General features: G+C 35.9%; 3 protein-coding genes across 8 annotated transcripts in view; 2 read left to right on the top strand and 1 right to left on the bottom strand.

The window, feature by feature from the left end:
- LOC126374356 (peroxisomal leader peptide-processing protease) overlaps nucleotides 1-14,097 on the top strand; it is a 133,744-nt gene that overhangs the window by 3,993 nt on the left and 115,654 nt on the right. The window lies entirely within an intron of this gene.
- Nucleotides 1-14,097, top strand: part of LOC126374327 (NF-kappa-B essential modulator) — a 149,304-nt gene that overhangs the window by 44,047 nt on the left and 91,160 nt on the right. The window lies entirely within an intron of this gene.
- Nucleotides 1-14,097, bottom strand: part of LOC126374497 (CHH-like protein) — a 103,215-nt gene that overhangs the window by 9,947 nt on the left and 79,171 nt on the right. The window contains exon 1 of one of the 6 annotated variants that reach the window (XM_050021170.1): nucleotides 13,218-13,373. The exons of 3 other annotated variants lie outside the window; for them this stretch is intronic. The gene's annotated coding sequence lies outside the window, so the exon portion shown is untranslated. Of the gene's footprint in view, nucleotides 1-6,381; nucleotides 6,596-13,217; nucleotides 13,374-14,097 lie in introns of those variants that run through there. 2 more of the 6 variants (XM_050021173.1, XM_050021168.1) reach the window with 2 other exon arrangements.

Raw genomic sequence — 14,097 nt, 5'->3', positions numbered from 1 at the left:
ATTAAAAGTGGGAGCTATTGTAGCATAGTTTATCAACTAGACACAAATAGACATGAGTAGTAAGCTAATCATAATACAATATACAATTCTTTATTGCACAAAATTAGGGTCTTTTCAGGCGAAATAAAAAGATACATATGAATATAACATATGAATACAAATGAGGGATTTGCCTTCGTTTAACCTTCTAATTTCATATATAAAAATAATGCATCTTTTTTTTTTTGGGTAAGTACGTATATGTAAACGATTACCCTTGTTATTACACCCAGGCACGACATAATCTTCCATCGATATTATCTTCCATCTATTATTATTCTGATCAAAACTAAAAATAAGCAATATAGGTAGCAACATATTTCTACACGTATCTGATCCAAATATCAAGCAACAATTATTTTTATATTTGCACCTTCCATTTTTGAATAATTATGTATCCGAGTAATGAGAAAATAGGTAATTATCACGTTAAATTTAAACTGCGCCATTTATATACCTCTAGTTTTTGGGGAACGTAGCGTGGAAAGTCAGACCCTGTAGGTTGTGAGAAGCTGCAGTAGTTTTAGGCGGACGAGACATTCAGCAAATACCTAACAAACACATAACATAAACAGCCTATATACGTCCCACTGCAGGGCACAGGCCTCCCCTCAATTCAATTCAAATTCAAATTCAAAAATATCTTTATTCAGTAGGAACAATAGTTACACTTTGAATCGTCAATTTTACATAACGAACGTCTCATCCGCCTAAAACTACTGCAGCTTCTCACAACCTGTATAGCCGGGGAAACACAATCACAATCAACCGGAGGGGGTATGGAGCATACTCCACCACGCTGCAAATACCTAAATGTAAGTATATTTATTTAAAAACGTAACCAATAAAGATAGTTTTGAGTGTGAGTCGCGAGTTTATGTACTTACAATTATTTATCTTCTATCATGTGGGTTGTGAGGATTACCAACCTCAGCAACCCTGGTGTCAGGGTTATTATTGAACCGCCAAAGGCCCCTGACATGGCTCATGTAACGATTACTCACTTACATCAGTAAGTAGTAACCAGGACCAACCTCTTAACGTGCCTTCTGAAGCACGGATCATCTTACTTTCGAACAATCAGGTGATCAGCCTGTAATGACCCAAACTAGGGATAAAAAAGTGTTTTTTGTGAAATTTCCCCACCGGGATTCGAACCCGGGACCTCTGGATCTTGAGCCCAACGCTCAACCACTGGACCACAGAGGGCGTAATCAATTATTTATTACAATTCTATACAAAAAATATTAATAACAGTAATAAGTCCAGATTAATTAGGTACTCGTATGCGTCTAATTGTCAAACAATTCGCCCGGGTTATTCATTCATTTTAAAATTAACAGTTGTCCTTTTCGGCGCATAAGAAAATGATAGGTATAACTTAAAATAAAATTAGGTTGTGTCTGCAGGAATCGGGGCCATTGTGTTACCCACACCCTAATTGGTTACATTAGAATGATAACACTGCGTAGACGACATCAATAAAGTTGTTGAATTTATTATGTTTACTAAAACAACTACTTGCGCATGTTCTTACAGGGTTGCTCTTGTTAAAATACCTATTATAATTTGCATTTACTACACAGATCCGTGTTAGCCCTGTTTGCTGAACGCGTGACTTACGGTCACGAGCATTAATATGTATACACTTTGGTACCATGTCACATTAACTTTTTTGACAAATTGAACTGTAAGACTCACTAAATGTCAAATATATTAGTGCGACAGAGTCCTAAAGTGGCGACATCATATTGCTCATGACTATACATCGCAATGTCATCGCAAAATCATTTACAAAATTACAGGCTGATCACCTGATTGTCCAAAAAGTAATTACCCGGATGGTTCTCTATTGTATTCCCTAAAATTTCTTATCCTACTTTTTATTTTCCTTCACATTTTAGTCCTAAGTATCGAATGTCCTAATGATCCTAGTCCAATTTTGTTAACTCCTAGTGTTCATTGCCCTATTTTTTTTCATCCTAATGATGGTAAGCCCTAATGTCCATAGTTACAATCGTTTATATTCCTAAAATGTATAGTCCTAAATAAAATGTGAAGGAAAATAAAAAGTAGGATAAGAAATTTTAGGGAATACAATAGAGAACCTTCACCGCCGGATATTACTTACTGATGTAAGTACGTAGTCGTTACCATTATTAGCCATTTTAACCCCCTTATGTGATGTTTAGGCACGTTAAACTGTTGGTCCCGGTTACTACTTACTGATGTAAGTACGTAGTCGTTACATGAGTCATGTCAGGGGCCTATGGCGGCTCAATAATAACCCTCGAACCAGGTTTGATGGGGTTGATAATCCACCTCACAATCCACACGGTATAAGGAGAACTTATTTCTTAGTAATTAAAAAGAAATGGCACCTACAATCCTTTCTATACACCCTGATAAGGACACATTTAAAAAGAAATCAATATACATTTTCATACATACATACATAAACTCACGCCCGTAATCCCTAATGGGGTGGGCAGAGCCACAAGTAATCAAAGACAACTTGCAGCCACTGTTGATACGAAGTCCAAAGATGGATATGATGAACCTTATGGTGATAAGGGATCAGCCTATCGCCCATAACATTAGTCCATCATGTTAGATGACACAATCCCTCTGTCGGTTTACATTTTCAAAGCCAGTTAAATACTCAACAAGCAAAAACACGTTTAAATAGTTCACTACTGCAACAGCCCTACAAACTCCTTATTAAAACGGCCAGAATAACTGGAGCTGCCTTTCTCCCGATATCCTTCGAGGCAGACACGTTTGATGGGTCTTGGTTCACCGGTTGGCGACATGAGACAAATCGGCACCGGCATATAAAACAGTATATATAACTACACATATACAATGTATGTATGCGTGTTTCGTTTTTGCATCTAAATGTAGGAAACTGCTTTTTGATTCGAGTTTTTTAGGGACGCAATAAGAGAACAATTTTATACGACTTGTATTGCAGGTTATTTAGTGAGTTTTATTGGTATTTTTTGCGTTCTACGTACTGTTATATCCTAATTCAACACTAAAGAACTGCAACGTAAACAATATTCATTTTCCCAAAGAACTATAACGTAAACATAATTCATTTTAATAAAACTCTTTTGCATCGGTACAATCAAGTATTCAGCCTTTAACCGCGCGCGAATAGAGTCGTAAAAATCCACCACGCTACTAGAGTAGCGTCTTCAATCTGGACTAGTAGTAAATGCCTTGTCAGTTTTCATATCTTCCAAATGCCTCCTATTGATTTAATGATATTATTATGTCTGTCACCCCCTCAAGGATGGTGGCATGAATATAGGTAGTGAAACTAGGAAGAGAGAGCAGTTGAATCGTTCTGGCCTCCGAAAGGTTACAACGAAGGTCATTTGTGCAAATACAATCCAGATTGTAGATATTCCATTGTTCTAAAGCACAGGCTATATAGTAAAGATTTTTTATCTGTGTGCTACAGTGTGTATCCGAACTCATTATTATTTTTTTAGTTTGTTTTATAAATGGAATAGGATTTGATATTAGCGCGAACGCTATTTAAAAATTTACTACTTTTTAAATCGTAATAAATGGTCATTTAATTTCGAATTAAAAACGGCTGTTTTTTTTTTAATAACAAAACTATTCATCCGTCACTTTTAAATAAGTTTTTTGCGTTATTATTATAATTTTATTTATTGATTGAAAAGTGCCATTACACAAACATAGACCACATATGCATGAGGTTATCGACCTATCTGCTGTTACTAGGTAACCAATAAATATTTATTATATTATTATTGTAATGTTAAATCACGACACAGACCTTATTGTTGACCTATCCTAACTCCATACATACACAAAATGTATGAGTGATTCATGATTGGCATAGTTACTTATAAACACATCTACAACTGTCGCCACAATTGACGATCAATTGGTTGGTATGCCGGGGCTGTTGACATTTCATTCGATCATTATAAATCATGCGAAATATATGTACATCCATACATTCTGCTGCAGACTAAAATACCTATGCGTAGAGTTACACTATGAATGGCACTACAAACAAGTGACGTCGTGAGTTCCTAACCCATTTCTTTCTCACTCCCTGCTTTCGGAAGGCTATAACTGTAACTGTTTCGTTTTATAACGGATTTCGATTTTCTGGCTAACATATATGCATACACATCATACACACACACATACTCATATATGTTATTTTATTTGTGATTTTTGATACTTGTTAACTACCCTGCCCCTTCACCTTAGCAGCTTACAGCTATTTAAGACTAAAGTAAGACCCAAAGGGGGTGAGGTCCGCGCTCTATTCGACATGGCGCGGGGGGGGGGAGTTACCTTTCGTAGATTATACTTTATTCTATGATATAGGTATTGAATGATGTAGGATAATAGTAGCTATGATTAGACTTATCCCACAGGGAGATTCTCCATAGTCACAATTACGTTACTTATTCAATAAAGTTACAAGGTTTTCAATATGCAATAATGGATTTCATTATTCATATTTATCGCCACGTGGTCCTCTCAGATAGGGTTGCCATCTTTAAAATTTGGAAAACAGGACAAGACGCGTGAAATCCCCGGATTTTAGAGTCCGAAAGCCGGACATGTGAACAAGGTCTTTTAAACATATTCAATGTAAGTAATAAAAAGCAGTTGAAAATGTTATAAATCACAAGTGCGTGTCTCGCGGGCGGCTCAAATTTTTTTTTATTTTTTTTACAAAACCCGGTCTACAAATTAAACCTTTCCCGGACGCTCCCCGGATGCCCTCTAAACTAGGACAAATCTGGGGAAACCCGGACGGATGGCAACCCTATTCTCAGACGACGCCCTACGCCCAGCTTCGCGCCCACCTAGGCACCCTCAGGTTTGTTGTCTTAAATTTTAAACCGGGTTTGAGCCCTCAGCGCTTCCCTTTTATCCGGTCAAGTAGTTTGCGGAAAATCACGTCAAAAATTACTAGGTTCCGGCGCTCCCCGTTTGAGAGGCAAGTTGATACAGGAATTCACTGTAGTTTTTTGATCTCAAGTACTTACAATACGTATACGTTCCCCAAAAAAAAAAAGTATTTTCTCATCGCTCGGGTTACAAAATTATACAAAAATAGGCATATATAAAAATAATTGTTGCTTAATGGGATCAATTACGCATAGAATTATGTTGCTACCTATTTTGCTTCTCTTTATTTTGATCAGGATAATAATGGGTGGGAGATGTGTGCTTGGGTGTAATAACAAGGGCCATCATTTGTACCCAAAAACAAAGATATAAGATGCATATGTCTGTTATCCATGAAATTAGAGGGTTTAAAAAAAGTGCATCTGTACAGCGCCATCTTTGTATTTTTCTGGAAAGTCCCTCGTTGCGACAGCGCATTAAGTAAGCGGGGGCGTGACAAGGAAGCTTTTCAAAGAGGAAAACCCTCATTTAACTTCCAGTCTTGATTTGTATTAGTCACCCTGCTAAATTATGTTTAGAGTCCGCTAAAAGAAAAGTTAATTTGCAATTACGCATTCGAAATGAAATTAAAAGTAAAGGCACGAGTTATAAAAGAAACTTTTATAAAATAGGTCGTACAGAAATAGCACAAAATAAGTGAGTGTTTTTTTGAATTTGAATCTCTATTTAGTCGAGAAAAATATAACATACATAACATAAACAGCCTATATACGTCCCACTGCTGGGCACAGGCCTCCCCTCAATCAACCGGAGGGGGAAAAATATATAAAATATAAATAAGTAATATATAAATATATTTTTATTAGTAAATATATACTTTTTATGTTATTATATTGAGTATTTATTAATATATTTGCGTATTGAGTCGCTATTATATTAACTTTAGTTTACTTTTTGGTATTTATTTCTTGTTGCACCATCCCGCATCCAAGGCGTTTGTAAATGTTTGTTTCGTGGTAGTGGTTGCCTGGAAGAAATTGCTCTAGAGCCGCCCAAATTGTACTGTATTCGTGTGTTATGTCTGATTATTGATATTTAGTTCTGTGCAATAAAGTATATTTGATTTGATTTATATGTGATCATTTCACTAAAATATTACAGTTGCTTTTACTTTTTCAAAATGTATCCATATTTTGAATTGAACACTAATATATTCCTGAAAATGGCTAGTTTGAAAAATCTTTTCTTTGATTTGCTAATTCGTCCACCGAAACAATATATTTTAGTGATGGATGATGCAATATTTGGACCTGTACCGTAAGTTAAAACTGTAACAATTTTAAAACAAACTTACTTAACTTTTTATTGTAAAACAAAGCGAATTAATATGCAAGAAAAAAAGAACATAAAAACAAATAATAAACTTACCTACAGAAAATAAACAGCCCACAAATTTGCTGAAAACTCGCGATTAACTCCCTAACTTTCCCCTTAAATGCCCAGTTACACGGATATAGAATCTTTTTCGCAGAAACTCCTTCACCGAGGACGGCAGAAGTGTATATAAATATAAAATTGCAAATGAATCTGTATGTCTGTAGACAATTAGCGAGCTCGGTGGCGTGACGAGCCGCGGGCGACCAATGAGCGGCAATTAGCCATTGACCACGTGCGTTCGCGCATCTGGGTCACCGAGGAACTATGACTGCTGAAACGACCGTGTGACGTCACGATTTTTTTATTGCTTCGACCTGAGGTTAAGGAAGTTGAGAGACTAAATAATTGACGCGCGTGGAAATTGTAATGGGTGTCTTGTATTGTCTTGTAGCGTCACTGGGAATTGCTGGGTGTTATATTGAATTTGTTTTTTGTTGAGTAGTTAAACCACAGTGGAGCAGCGTGGTGGAGTATGATCCATACCCCCTCCGGTTGATTGAGGGGAGGCCTGTGCCCAGCAGTGGGACGTATATAGGCTGTTTATGTTATGTTATGAGTAGTTAAAGGAATATTTGTCAAGAATGACGTAAGTACATTTGGTACTACACTATTTCGTTTCCACGTTTCATTTCTTCGTTCTTTTGTAGTTAACCTTTTAGTAAAAGGTGACAGAAAAACGCAAATAGACTCGTATACTACCAATGGCTATATGTTGTATATCTAAAACGAAGATCATAATAAATATCTCTATTTTATAAATTTTCTTCGATCTGTTTGTGATTTTTATTTTATAATATATTATTTCAAAATTCTTACACCCCGATACCGATCCCGCCGGCGTGGTCGACGATTTCCCTTAATCAGCGCTTATCGCTATCGACCCACTAGGGTCGATTAATTCTTTCAAATATTTTTCCTCTCAGACGACGCCCTGAGCCGAGGTTCGCGCCCAACTGGGCACCCTCAGGCCTGTTGTCTTAAACGTTGTACCGGAGAGCCTTCAGCGCTCCCCATTTGTCCGGCCAAGTAGTTAATGCCATCTGCGGCAAATCTACCATAAGTCACGTCAAAAACAAAAACAAAATTCTTATGTAAATATTTTTACAATGACATATCTAGTAGAGTTCGTTCCGTGTCCCATAGGACAGTCATTCAGTGAAGAATGTTAGTCCGTGCCAATTGCTTACTATTGTTTGAGCTATTTTTGGTCAATTAATGTGTGACCGTAAATCATTTATGGCATGAAAAGGAGACAAACCTGTTTTAATTGTCACGTCTCGAATGTGCTGGATCCAAGCAAACAGTGGCCTTGCATGGTCAGAAGTTTTACAAACAAACATACAAGACTCATACCTTCCTCCGCGTCCCCTGATACCTGTACAGTCATGAGCAATATAATGTACCCACTTTAGGACTCTGTCGCACTAACATATTTGACATTTAGTGAGACTTACAGTTCAATTTGTCAAAAAAGTTAATGTGACATGGTACCAAAGTGTATACATATTAATGCTCGTGACCGTACGCGAGAAGAGCTGATGAATGCCACCGAAAATGCTGTAAGAGTGGCAAAATACCGGGCTGAACAATTCTGAATGCCATCGAAACGACAAGAAGAAGAAGAAGTAAATTCCTACCGGGTTAGGTAGAGACAAGTAATCAGAAGGGAATTAAACCTGCAACTACTTTCGACACGACATCCTAAGATGGAATGAGGGAATGTTTTAATAAACACTTAATTCGATGGTTATTACTTTCGACGATCTTCTTCTATCGTATGGGTTGTGAAGCGGTTTACCAACCTCATCAACCCTGGTGTCAGGGTTACTATTGAGCCGTCAAAGGCCCCTGGTACTTACATCTTATTTTGATTCTTAAATGCATTTTTTATCAAATCAAATATACTTTATTGCTCTAAAGCAATTTCTTCCAGGCAACTACTACCGGTTTTATCATTCTATAAGTCTGTATTCCTGTATGTTTGTTTGTTTTTTTTTAAAGAACTTCTAGGGCCCTGTGCCAAGGTTTTTCTTGCTTCTTTTCCCCAGCTATACAGGTTGTGAGAAGCTGCAGTAGTTTTAGGCGGATGAGACTTTCGTTATGTAAAAATTGACGATTCAAAGTGTAACTATGTTACCTACTGAATAAATATATTTTTGAATTTTGAATTTGAATTAGACGTTTGTCCACAGGAATTCTTTGTTAATAACACAACCTTAAACAAGATCTCAAATCCTCAAGTGACGGGAAATTAAACAGTGTGCGTCTGACTGTGCGCACTGGCCATGCGCGCTGTATGTTATACGCGTTGCGCATACGCATGTGTGCGTAAGTAAGCGGCGCAAGAGACTGCGAGGCGCGCCGTCTTGGCAACTAACGCGCACGGTTTAGTTAGACTATACGTTAGCAACGCGGGGTTATTTAGCACGAAAATTTATCATTTGCTGATATAAGTTGTGTAATAGGCTATTTGCCGGTTAAGTGTCTGATTGCAGTATCTGCCAGATAAGGTTGAGAGCAGAGCAGGAACACAAATCAAAAGACATTTTTTTTGACTTATTGTAGATTGGCCGCAGATGGCATTAACTACTTGGCCGGACAAAAATCAAAAAACAGAAGACTTTTGAATACTCCAATAATCCTGAGATGGATATGATGAATGGTCCAGTGATAAGCCCAGGCCAGAAACAAACCTTGGTCTTTTTAGCAAATAGACATGATCATCCAATTTTTTAATGAAAGAAAGAAAGAAAGAAACATTTATTATTTAGGACACCACAGACACGGATTACATATATAATATATACAAAATAAAAATAACGAAATAATTATATTTATTTATATATTTTTTTTATTATTAGTAAGTATTATTGTATTTTTCAATATCAAAATGTGCCAAGTTTGGTGGCGAACTGTCATATAATTTTTTCGTGAAAAATCCTTTTGGATCTTTTTCATGTCGGAACCCAATTTTTCACGAAAAAATAATATGAAAATTTGCCACCAAACTTGAAATCTGATATTCACCCTTAACTATTTTTAATTGTGAATTGGAATTCATGTTTGGATCTTGGATAATGGATATTACGCGGATTCCAGGATTTGTGCCTGCATAATGGCAATTGGCTCGCCCCTTATTACATGGGACTTAAAGATAGCTGGCGAGTGGGTGTATATACTATACACCTTTGCCTACCCCATAGGGAATACAAGCGTGATGCTGTATTATGTTTCAAAGATAAATCGTAGCTTTCAGCGATTTTAATTTTAACCTTATTCCGTCATAAACGGTCCTCAATGTCTACCCTGTATGAGATAGAGTGAAGAATCAGTGTTGCCATGATAAAGAACTAGATTCTGTAGAAAAAGTATAAAATAGGTAACTTGGCTGCTACTACAGAGTCCAGTTTATTTGTGCAAAACCAGTCCTAAGTGGTCCGGTAAAAAAACCAACTACTTGTCTTCTCCATCGGGATTCAGTAGCTCAACTACTGTTGAGCTTTGGGTTCCCGACCCGGAGTTCAGTTCGAATCCCGACGTGGACATAATCACAAAAAACACTTTATGATCCCTAGTTAACAGCCTCCGTGGTCTAGACGTTAGAGCGTTGGGCTCACGATCTGGAGGTCCGGGTTCGATTCCCGATGGGAACATTGTTGAAATCACTGTGAGACTGTCCTTTGTTTGGTAAGACAAACATCTGGACATTGTAGACTTGAATCACCTGATTGTCCGAAAAAATAAGATGATTCCGTGCTTCGGGAGGCACGCTAAGCCGTTGGTCCCGGGCTCCTAGCCCAAAACACTAACCCGCAGTAGAGCAGCGTGGTGGAGTATGTTCCATGCCCCCTCCTCTTGATTGAGGGGAGGCCTGTGCCCAGCAGTGGGACGTGTATAGACTGTTTATGCTATGTAATGATATGATCCTTAGTTTCCAGTCGGTCTCGGTTACTGTTTACTTAAGTAAGTACGGAATAATTGCTTCGATCTCTTTCAAAACAAACGCAAACTTAGCTAAACGGAGCTACTAAAAATAACTGAATTAAAAACCATTAACATATGGCTTGGCTGTATGGGCTACGCTCCCTTTGCCTGTCCTACGGACAAAATAATAAAAAAGTGTGGCATATTTTTTTTGTCATTCAAAATTGGCTCGACACCCTCATGGTCCTTTAATCTATAATTGCAGTCGTTTTCTAAACGCCAAATAAATATGTTACTGCGACAGAGTTCTAAAGTGGGCACACGATATTATTACTCATGATTGTATGTATTTAAATAGAACAACCTACTAAATACAACAGATAAGAGGCAGGTTTTTAATCTATGACAGTAAAAATAGTATATCTATGACTACGAAGGCGTTGGAAAATCGTCACATCCACTTAGCGACTATGAGCAGGAAAGCCATGGAACATTCTAGACGTTTACATAAACTTGCTCGCTGGCTTGGATGTCGATTTTCGTTCGGTTACTAGTATATTAGTAAGTATATCAGCTTTAAATTGCAAACGAACTTATGTTCAATTAATTTCGACTGTAACATTGGTAGTCTGTTAATTTCCCAGTGCGTAAAATATTAAAAATTAAAAGGTCAACAACAACTTTAGAACTGGTTTTCCCGCCCTTTCATGGCTTTAAGTCAATATTATGAACATGGGGGTTTTATTGTTTTTAACGGTTAGATTTTGTGGCCAACAGGTAGAGCATTTTCTTTTTTTTCTTTCAACTTAATACTAAATTTAATTTAAAAATATCCTTGATGTTTTGAATTTAGAACAAATACATACTTATAATTATAGGTAAGTAGTTACTTCTTGTTTTTCTTTCATTTACTTTTAAATGGACTTGGAATTTTTGGAATTTTAAAACTGTTATAAGATTTCATAATCATCTTATTTATAGATTTGGAATTTATTAGTTATTTAAATTTAAATTAATAACCTATCAATAATCGATCGATTGACTGTTGACTCACACAGCAGTCACTCAGTCATAAATTAATTATCGATTAAAAGGTTTTTTTATCTATTGTATACGTCGTATATTTTACTACATACAATATGTTTACTTCCTCTTCCTCCTTTATTTCCGACTTTAATAACCACTTATGTAAACAATCCAACTATATAATGGTTTGTAAATCAATAAATACAGGAAAATCTATATAATAACGCATACATGAATTAACATGAGTGACTGTGACGTCATAATGTTGCGACACTTTAGTCGTAAGCATACGTGAGAGAGAGGATCGTGGAAAAATATATTTTTCAAAATGGCGGTTGTTGGAAATTTTAACTCATTAGTGGAAATTTTCATTATTTTTATTTCAAATGGAAAATATAATATTAATCGTAAAAAATTGAGTAAGAATTGTAATTGTACAAATGTGGAAAAAAATATGTTTAAAATCAATAAAAACATTAGTAGTGAGCTAATAGGTAGTAATCGTGAAAAACTAAGCTGATCAAAAACGTTTTTATCATCTTTTTTATTTTTAACCTGCTTCACAAATTTTGTACTTATTTCGTATATTTTTTTCGTTAAACATTAACAAAGCACCTTAACATCGTTCTCAAGCCCGATGCAGTCGTTTCCCTTTTCACAGTTACAACTCTCGGTTTCGAGCAAAATTGCGAGTCAATCAGCTTGCTCTATTATTATGCTATATTAATACATCGTAACTGAAGACCACCTTCGAGGTTCAACGGACTAGACGACCAGTCGAGCTGGTTAGACCACCACTTTACTCATTCACCTACCTTAACAATCTCCACGCTATTTTAAACCCCATTTTTATCGAGTTAAAGCCGTATAAAATATCAAAGAGCGGCAAAAAAAATGCGATCTGTGTCGGCAAAGCGCCATTTAAGTATATTTATTTTTATTTATTTTTTAAACTGTATCTCGGAGAGTTAACATTTTTTATTTTTATAAAGAGCCTTTATGGGCTTGTCTTGCTATTGATATATTTATTAATGTTCCGAGATGCCTGGTTCCGATGAAAAATAACATAAGTGACTTATACTGGTGGGTGGTAAAAATAAAGGAATAATTTTCTGCGAAATATTGTACGTGAAAGATAATTGTGTATACGCAAAAGATATACGCAAATCTAAAATGATTTTATAAGTATTTATAACACATAAAATAAATTAACTTTCTATTTTCATGACGTTTCAATTATGTTTTCTAGTTAAAAAACCATGAGACAATCATCGAAAAAAAGACAGTTTTCCACGAAATTTTTCACGCCGTCGCGTGTTCAAAGTCACAAGTAATAATTCAAAGAAATTTATTTTTAAATTCCATCCTTCATTCCATGCCACTGCGTCTTTTCGATAAATAATATTCATGAACAGCTAATGATTGGTACCTTACAATTCTAACAAATTAATTAAAAATTTATTGGAATCTTTAAAACAATTTTTATAGAAAATGTAAAATGAATTTTCGAGGAAAGCACTGAATGAGTCACCCTACGTTCACCCTTTTGATTAATTTTTCACCACGTTTTCACTGCGGCACACGCAACCCCATTGAAACGTAAATTATACTAAGCTACTTTCCTATACTCCTACCCTTGTACATTTTGCAGTAATCCAGAAAATTCGACACAAGTTTTTTTAAGAAATTTTTACAACGAAAATTGCTACATTATTTTAGCTTTTGATACAAGATTAGAAATATTTTTATATTTTGTAATAAACATCTTAAATCAAACTGATGCAAACACTCAATTTTTGTCTAAATTAATAGGTTTTAATTTGTAATTTAATTTTTAGTTTGTTGTTTAATTATATCTTGTTACAATAATGACTCACCTTTTAAAAATAATCTACAGCGGAAAACGAAGCAAGTAAAACAAATTGTAAAACCAACTTGTAACACCGAATGTTAACTATTATAAAACTTGTAACACTACACGCGAGTATTTACGAATGATCACCGCACTATTATTTATACCCACACTCCACAGGCCCCACAGCCTCTCTATACTTCTGACAACACTATACTGAGGAAATAACAATTAGAGTTGTGAATATATAGGAACGCTATTGTTAATAGGTTACAATATAAATACGTCATCATCAGGAAAATAAAATAATTAACAGCTAAAGCATAGATTAGGAATAATGCAACGTATAGAACGGCAACTCTCCGCTCCCCACCAGCGGCTGAGCTAGGTTTACCTCACCCCCTCGGTCATACTTTAGTCTTCAATCGTATGGGCGTCAGACGTCACACACAGAGATGTGCGTGTACGATAACGTCAATGTGTAGTGTCTGTGTAAAACGAGGTGTTTTGTATGAAGTGTCCGGGTGTGGTAAGAGTACCTACAATACTAACTATAAAAGAGGTAAATGAAATTGTAATATTAAGTTACATTTCAAAAACCAACAACAATTGCGGTTTGGGAAAAATACATTTTAAAATGAGATGTAATGCTTACGTAGTAGGGATAAAAAATAAAATGTTTACAAGGAAGATATTGTTAATAAAAGTATGTTTATAAACGTCCATTGTTTGGCTAGGACACGCCAAAAAAAGACTGAAAATCGTATATTACATGTTGCACTTTGAAATACCTACTTTATTTAATGACTCTACCACGACAAGGACGAAGAACAAGGAAAAATGTATATTGAAAAAATTGGACATGTCCTTAAAAAAAGTTTAGTACGGTCTACTCTGAACCAGCA

Source organism: Pectinophora gossypiella, chromosome 17 (assembly GCF_024362695.1).
Source record: "Pectinophora gossypiella chromosome 17, ilPecGoss1.1, whole genome shotgun sequence".
NCBI classification, from domain to species: Eukaryota; Metazoa; Arthropoda; class Insecta; order Lepidoptera; family Gelechiidae; genus Pectinophora; species Pectinophora gossypiella.
The sequence above is the reverse complement of the archived record's forward strand: the minus strand, read 5'-3'. Positions and strand labels throughout refer to the sequence as shown.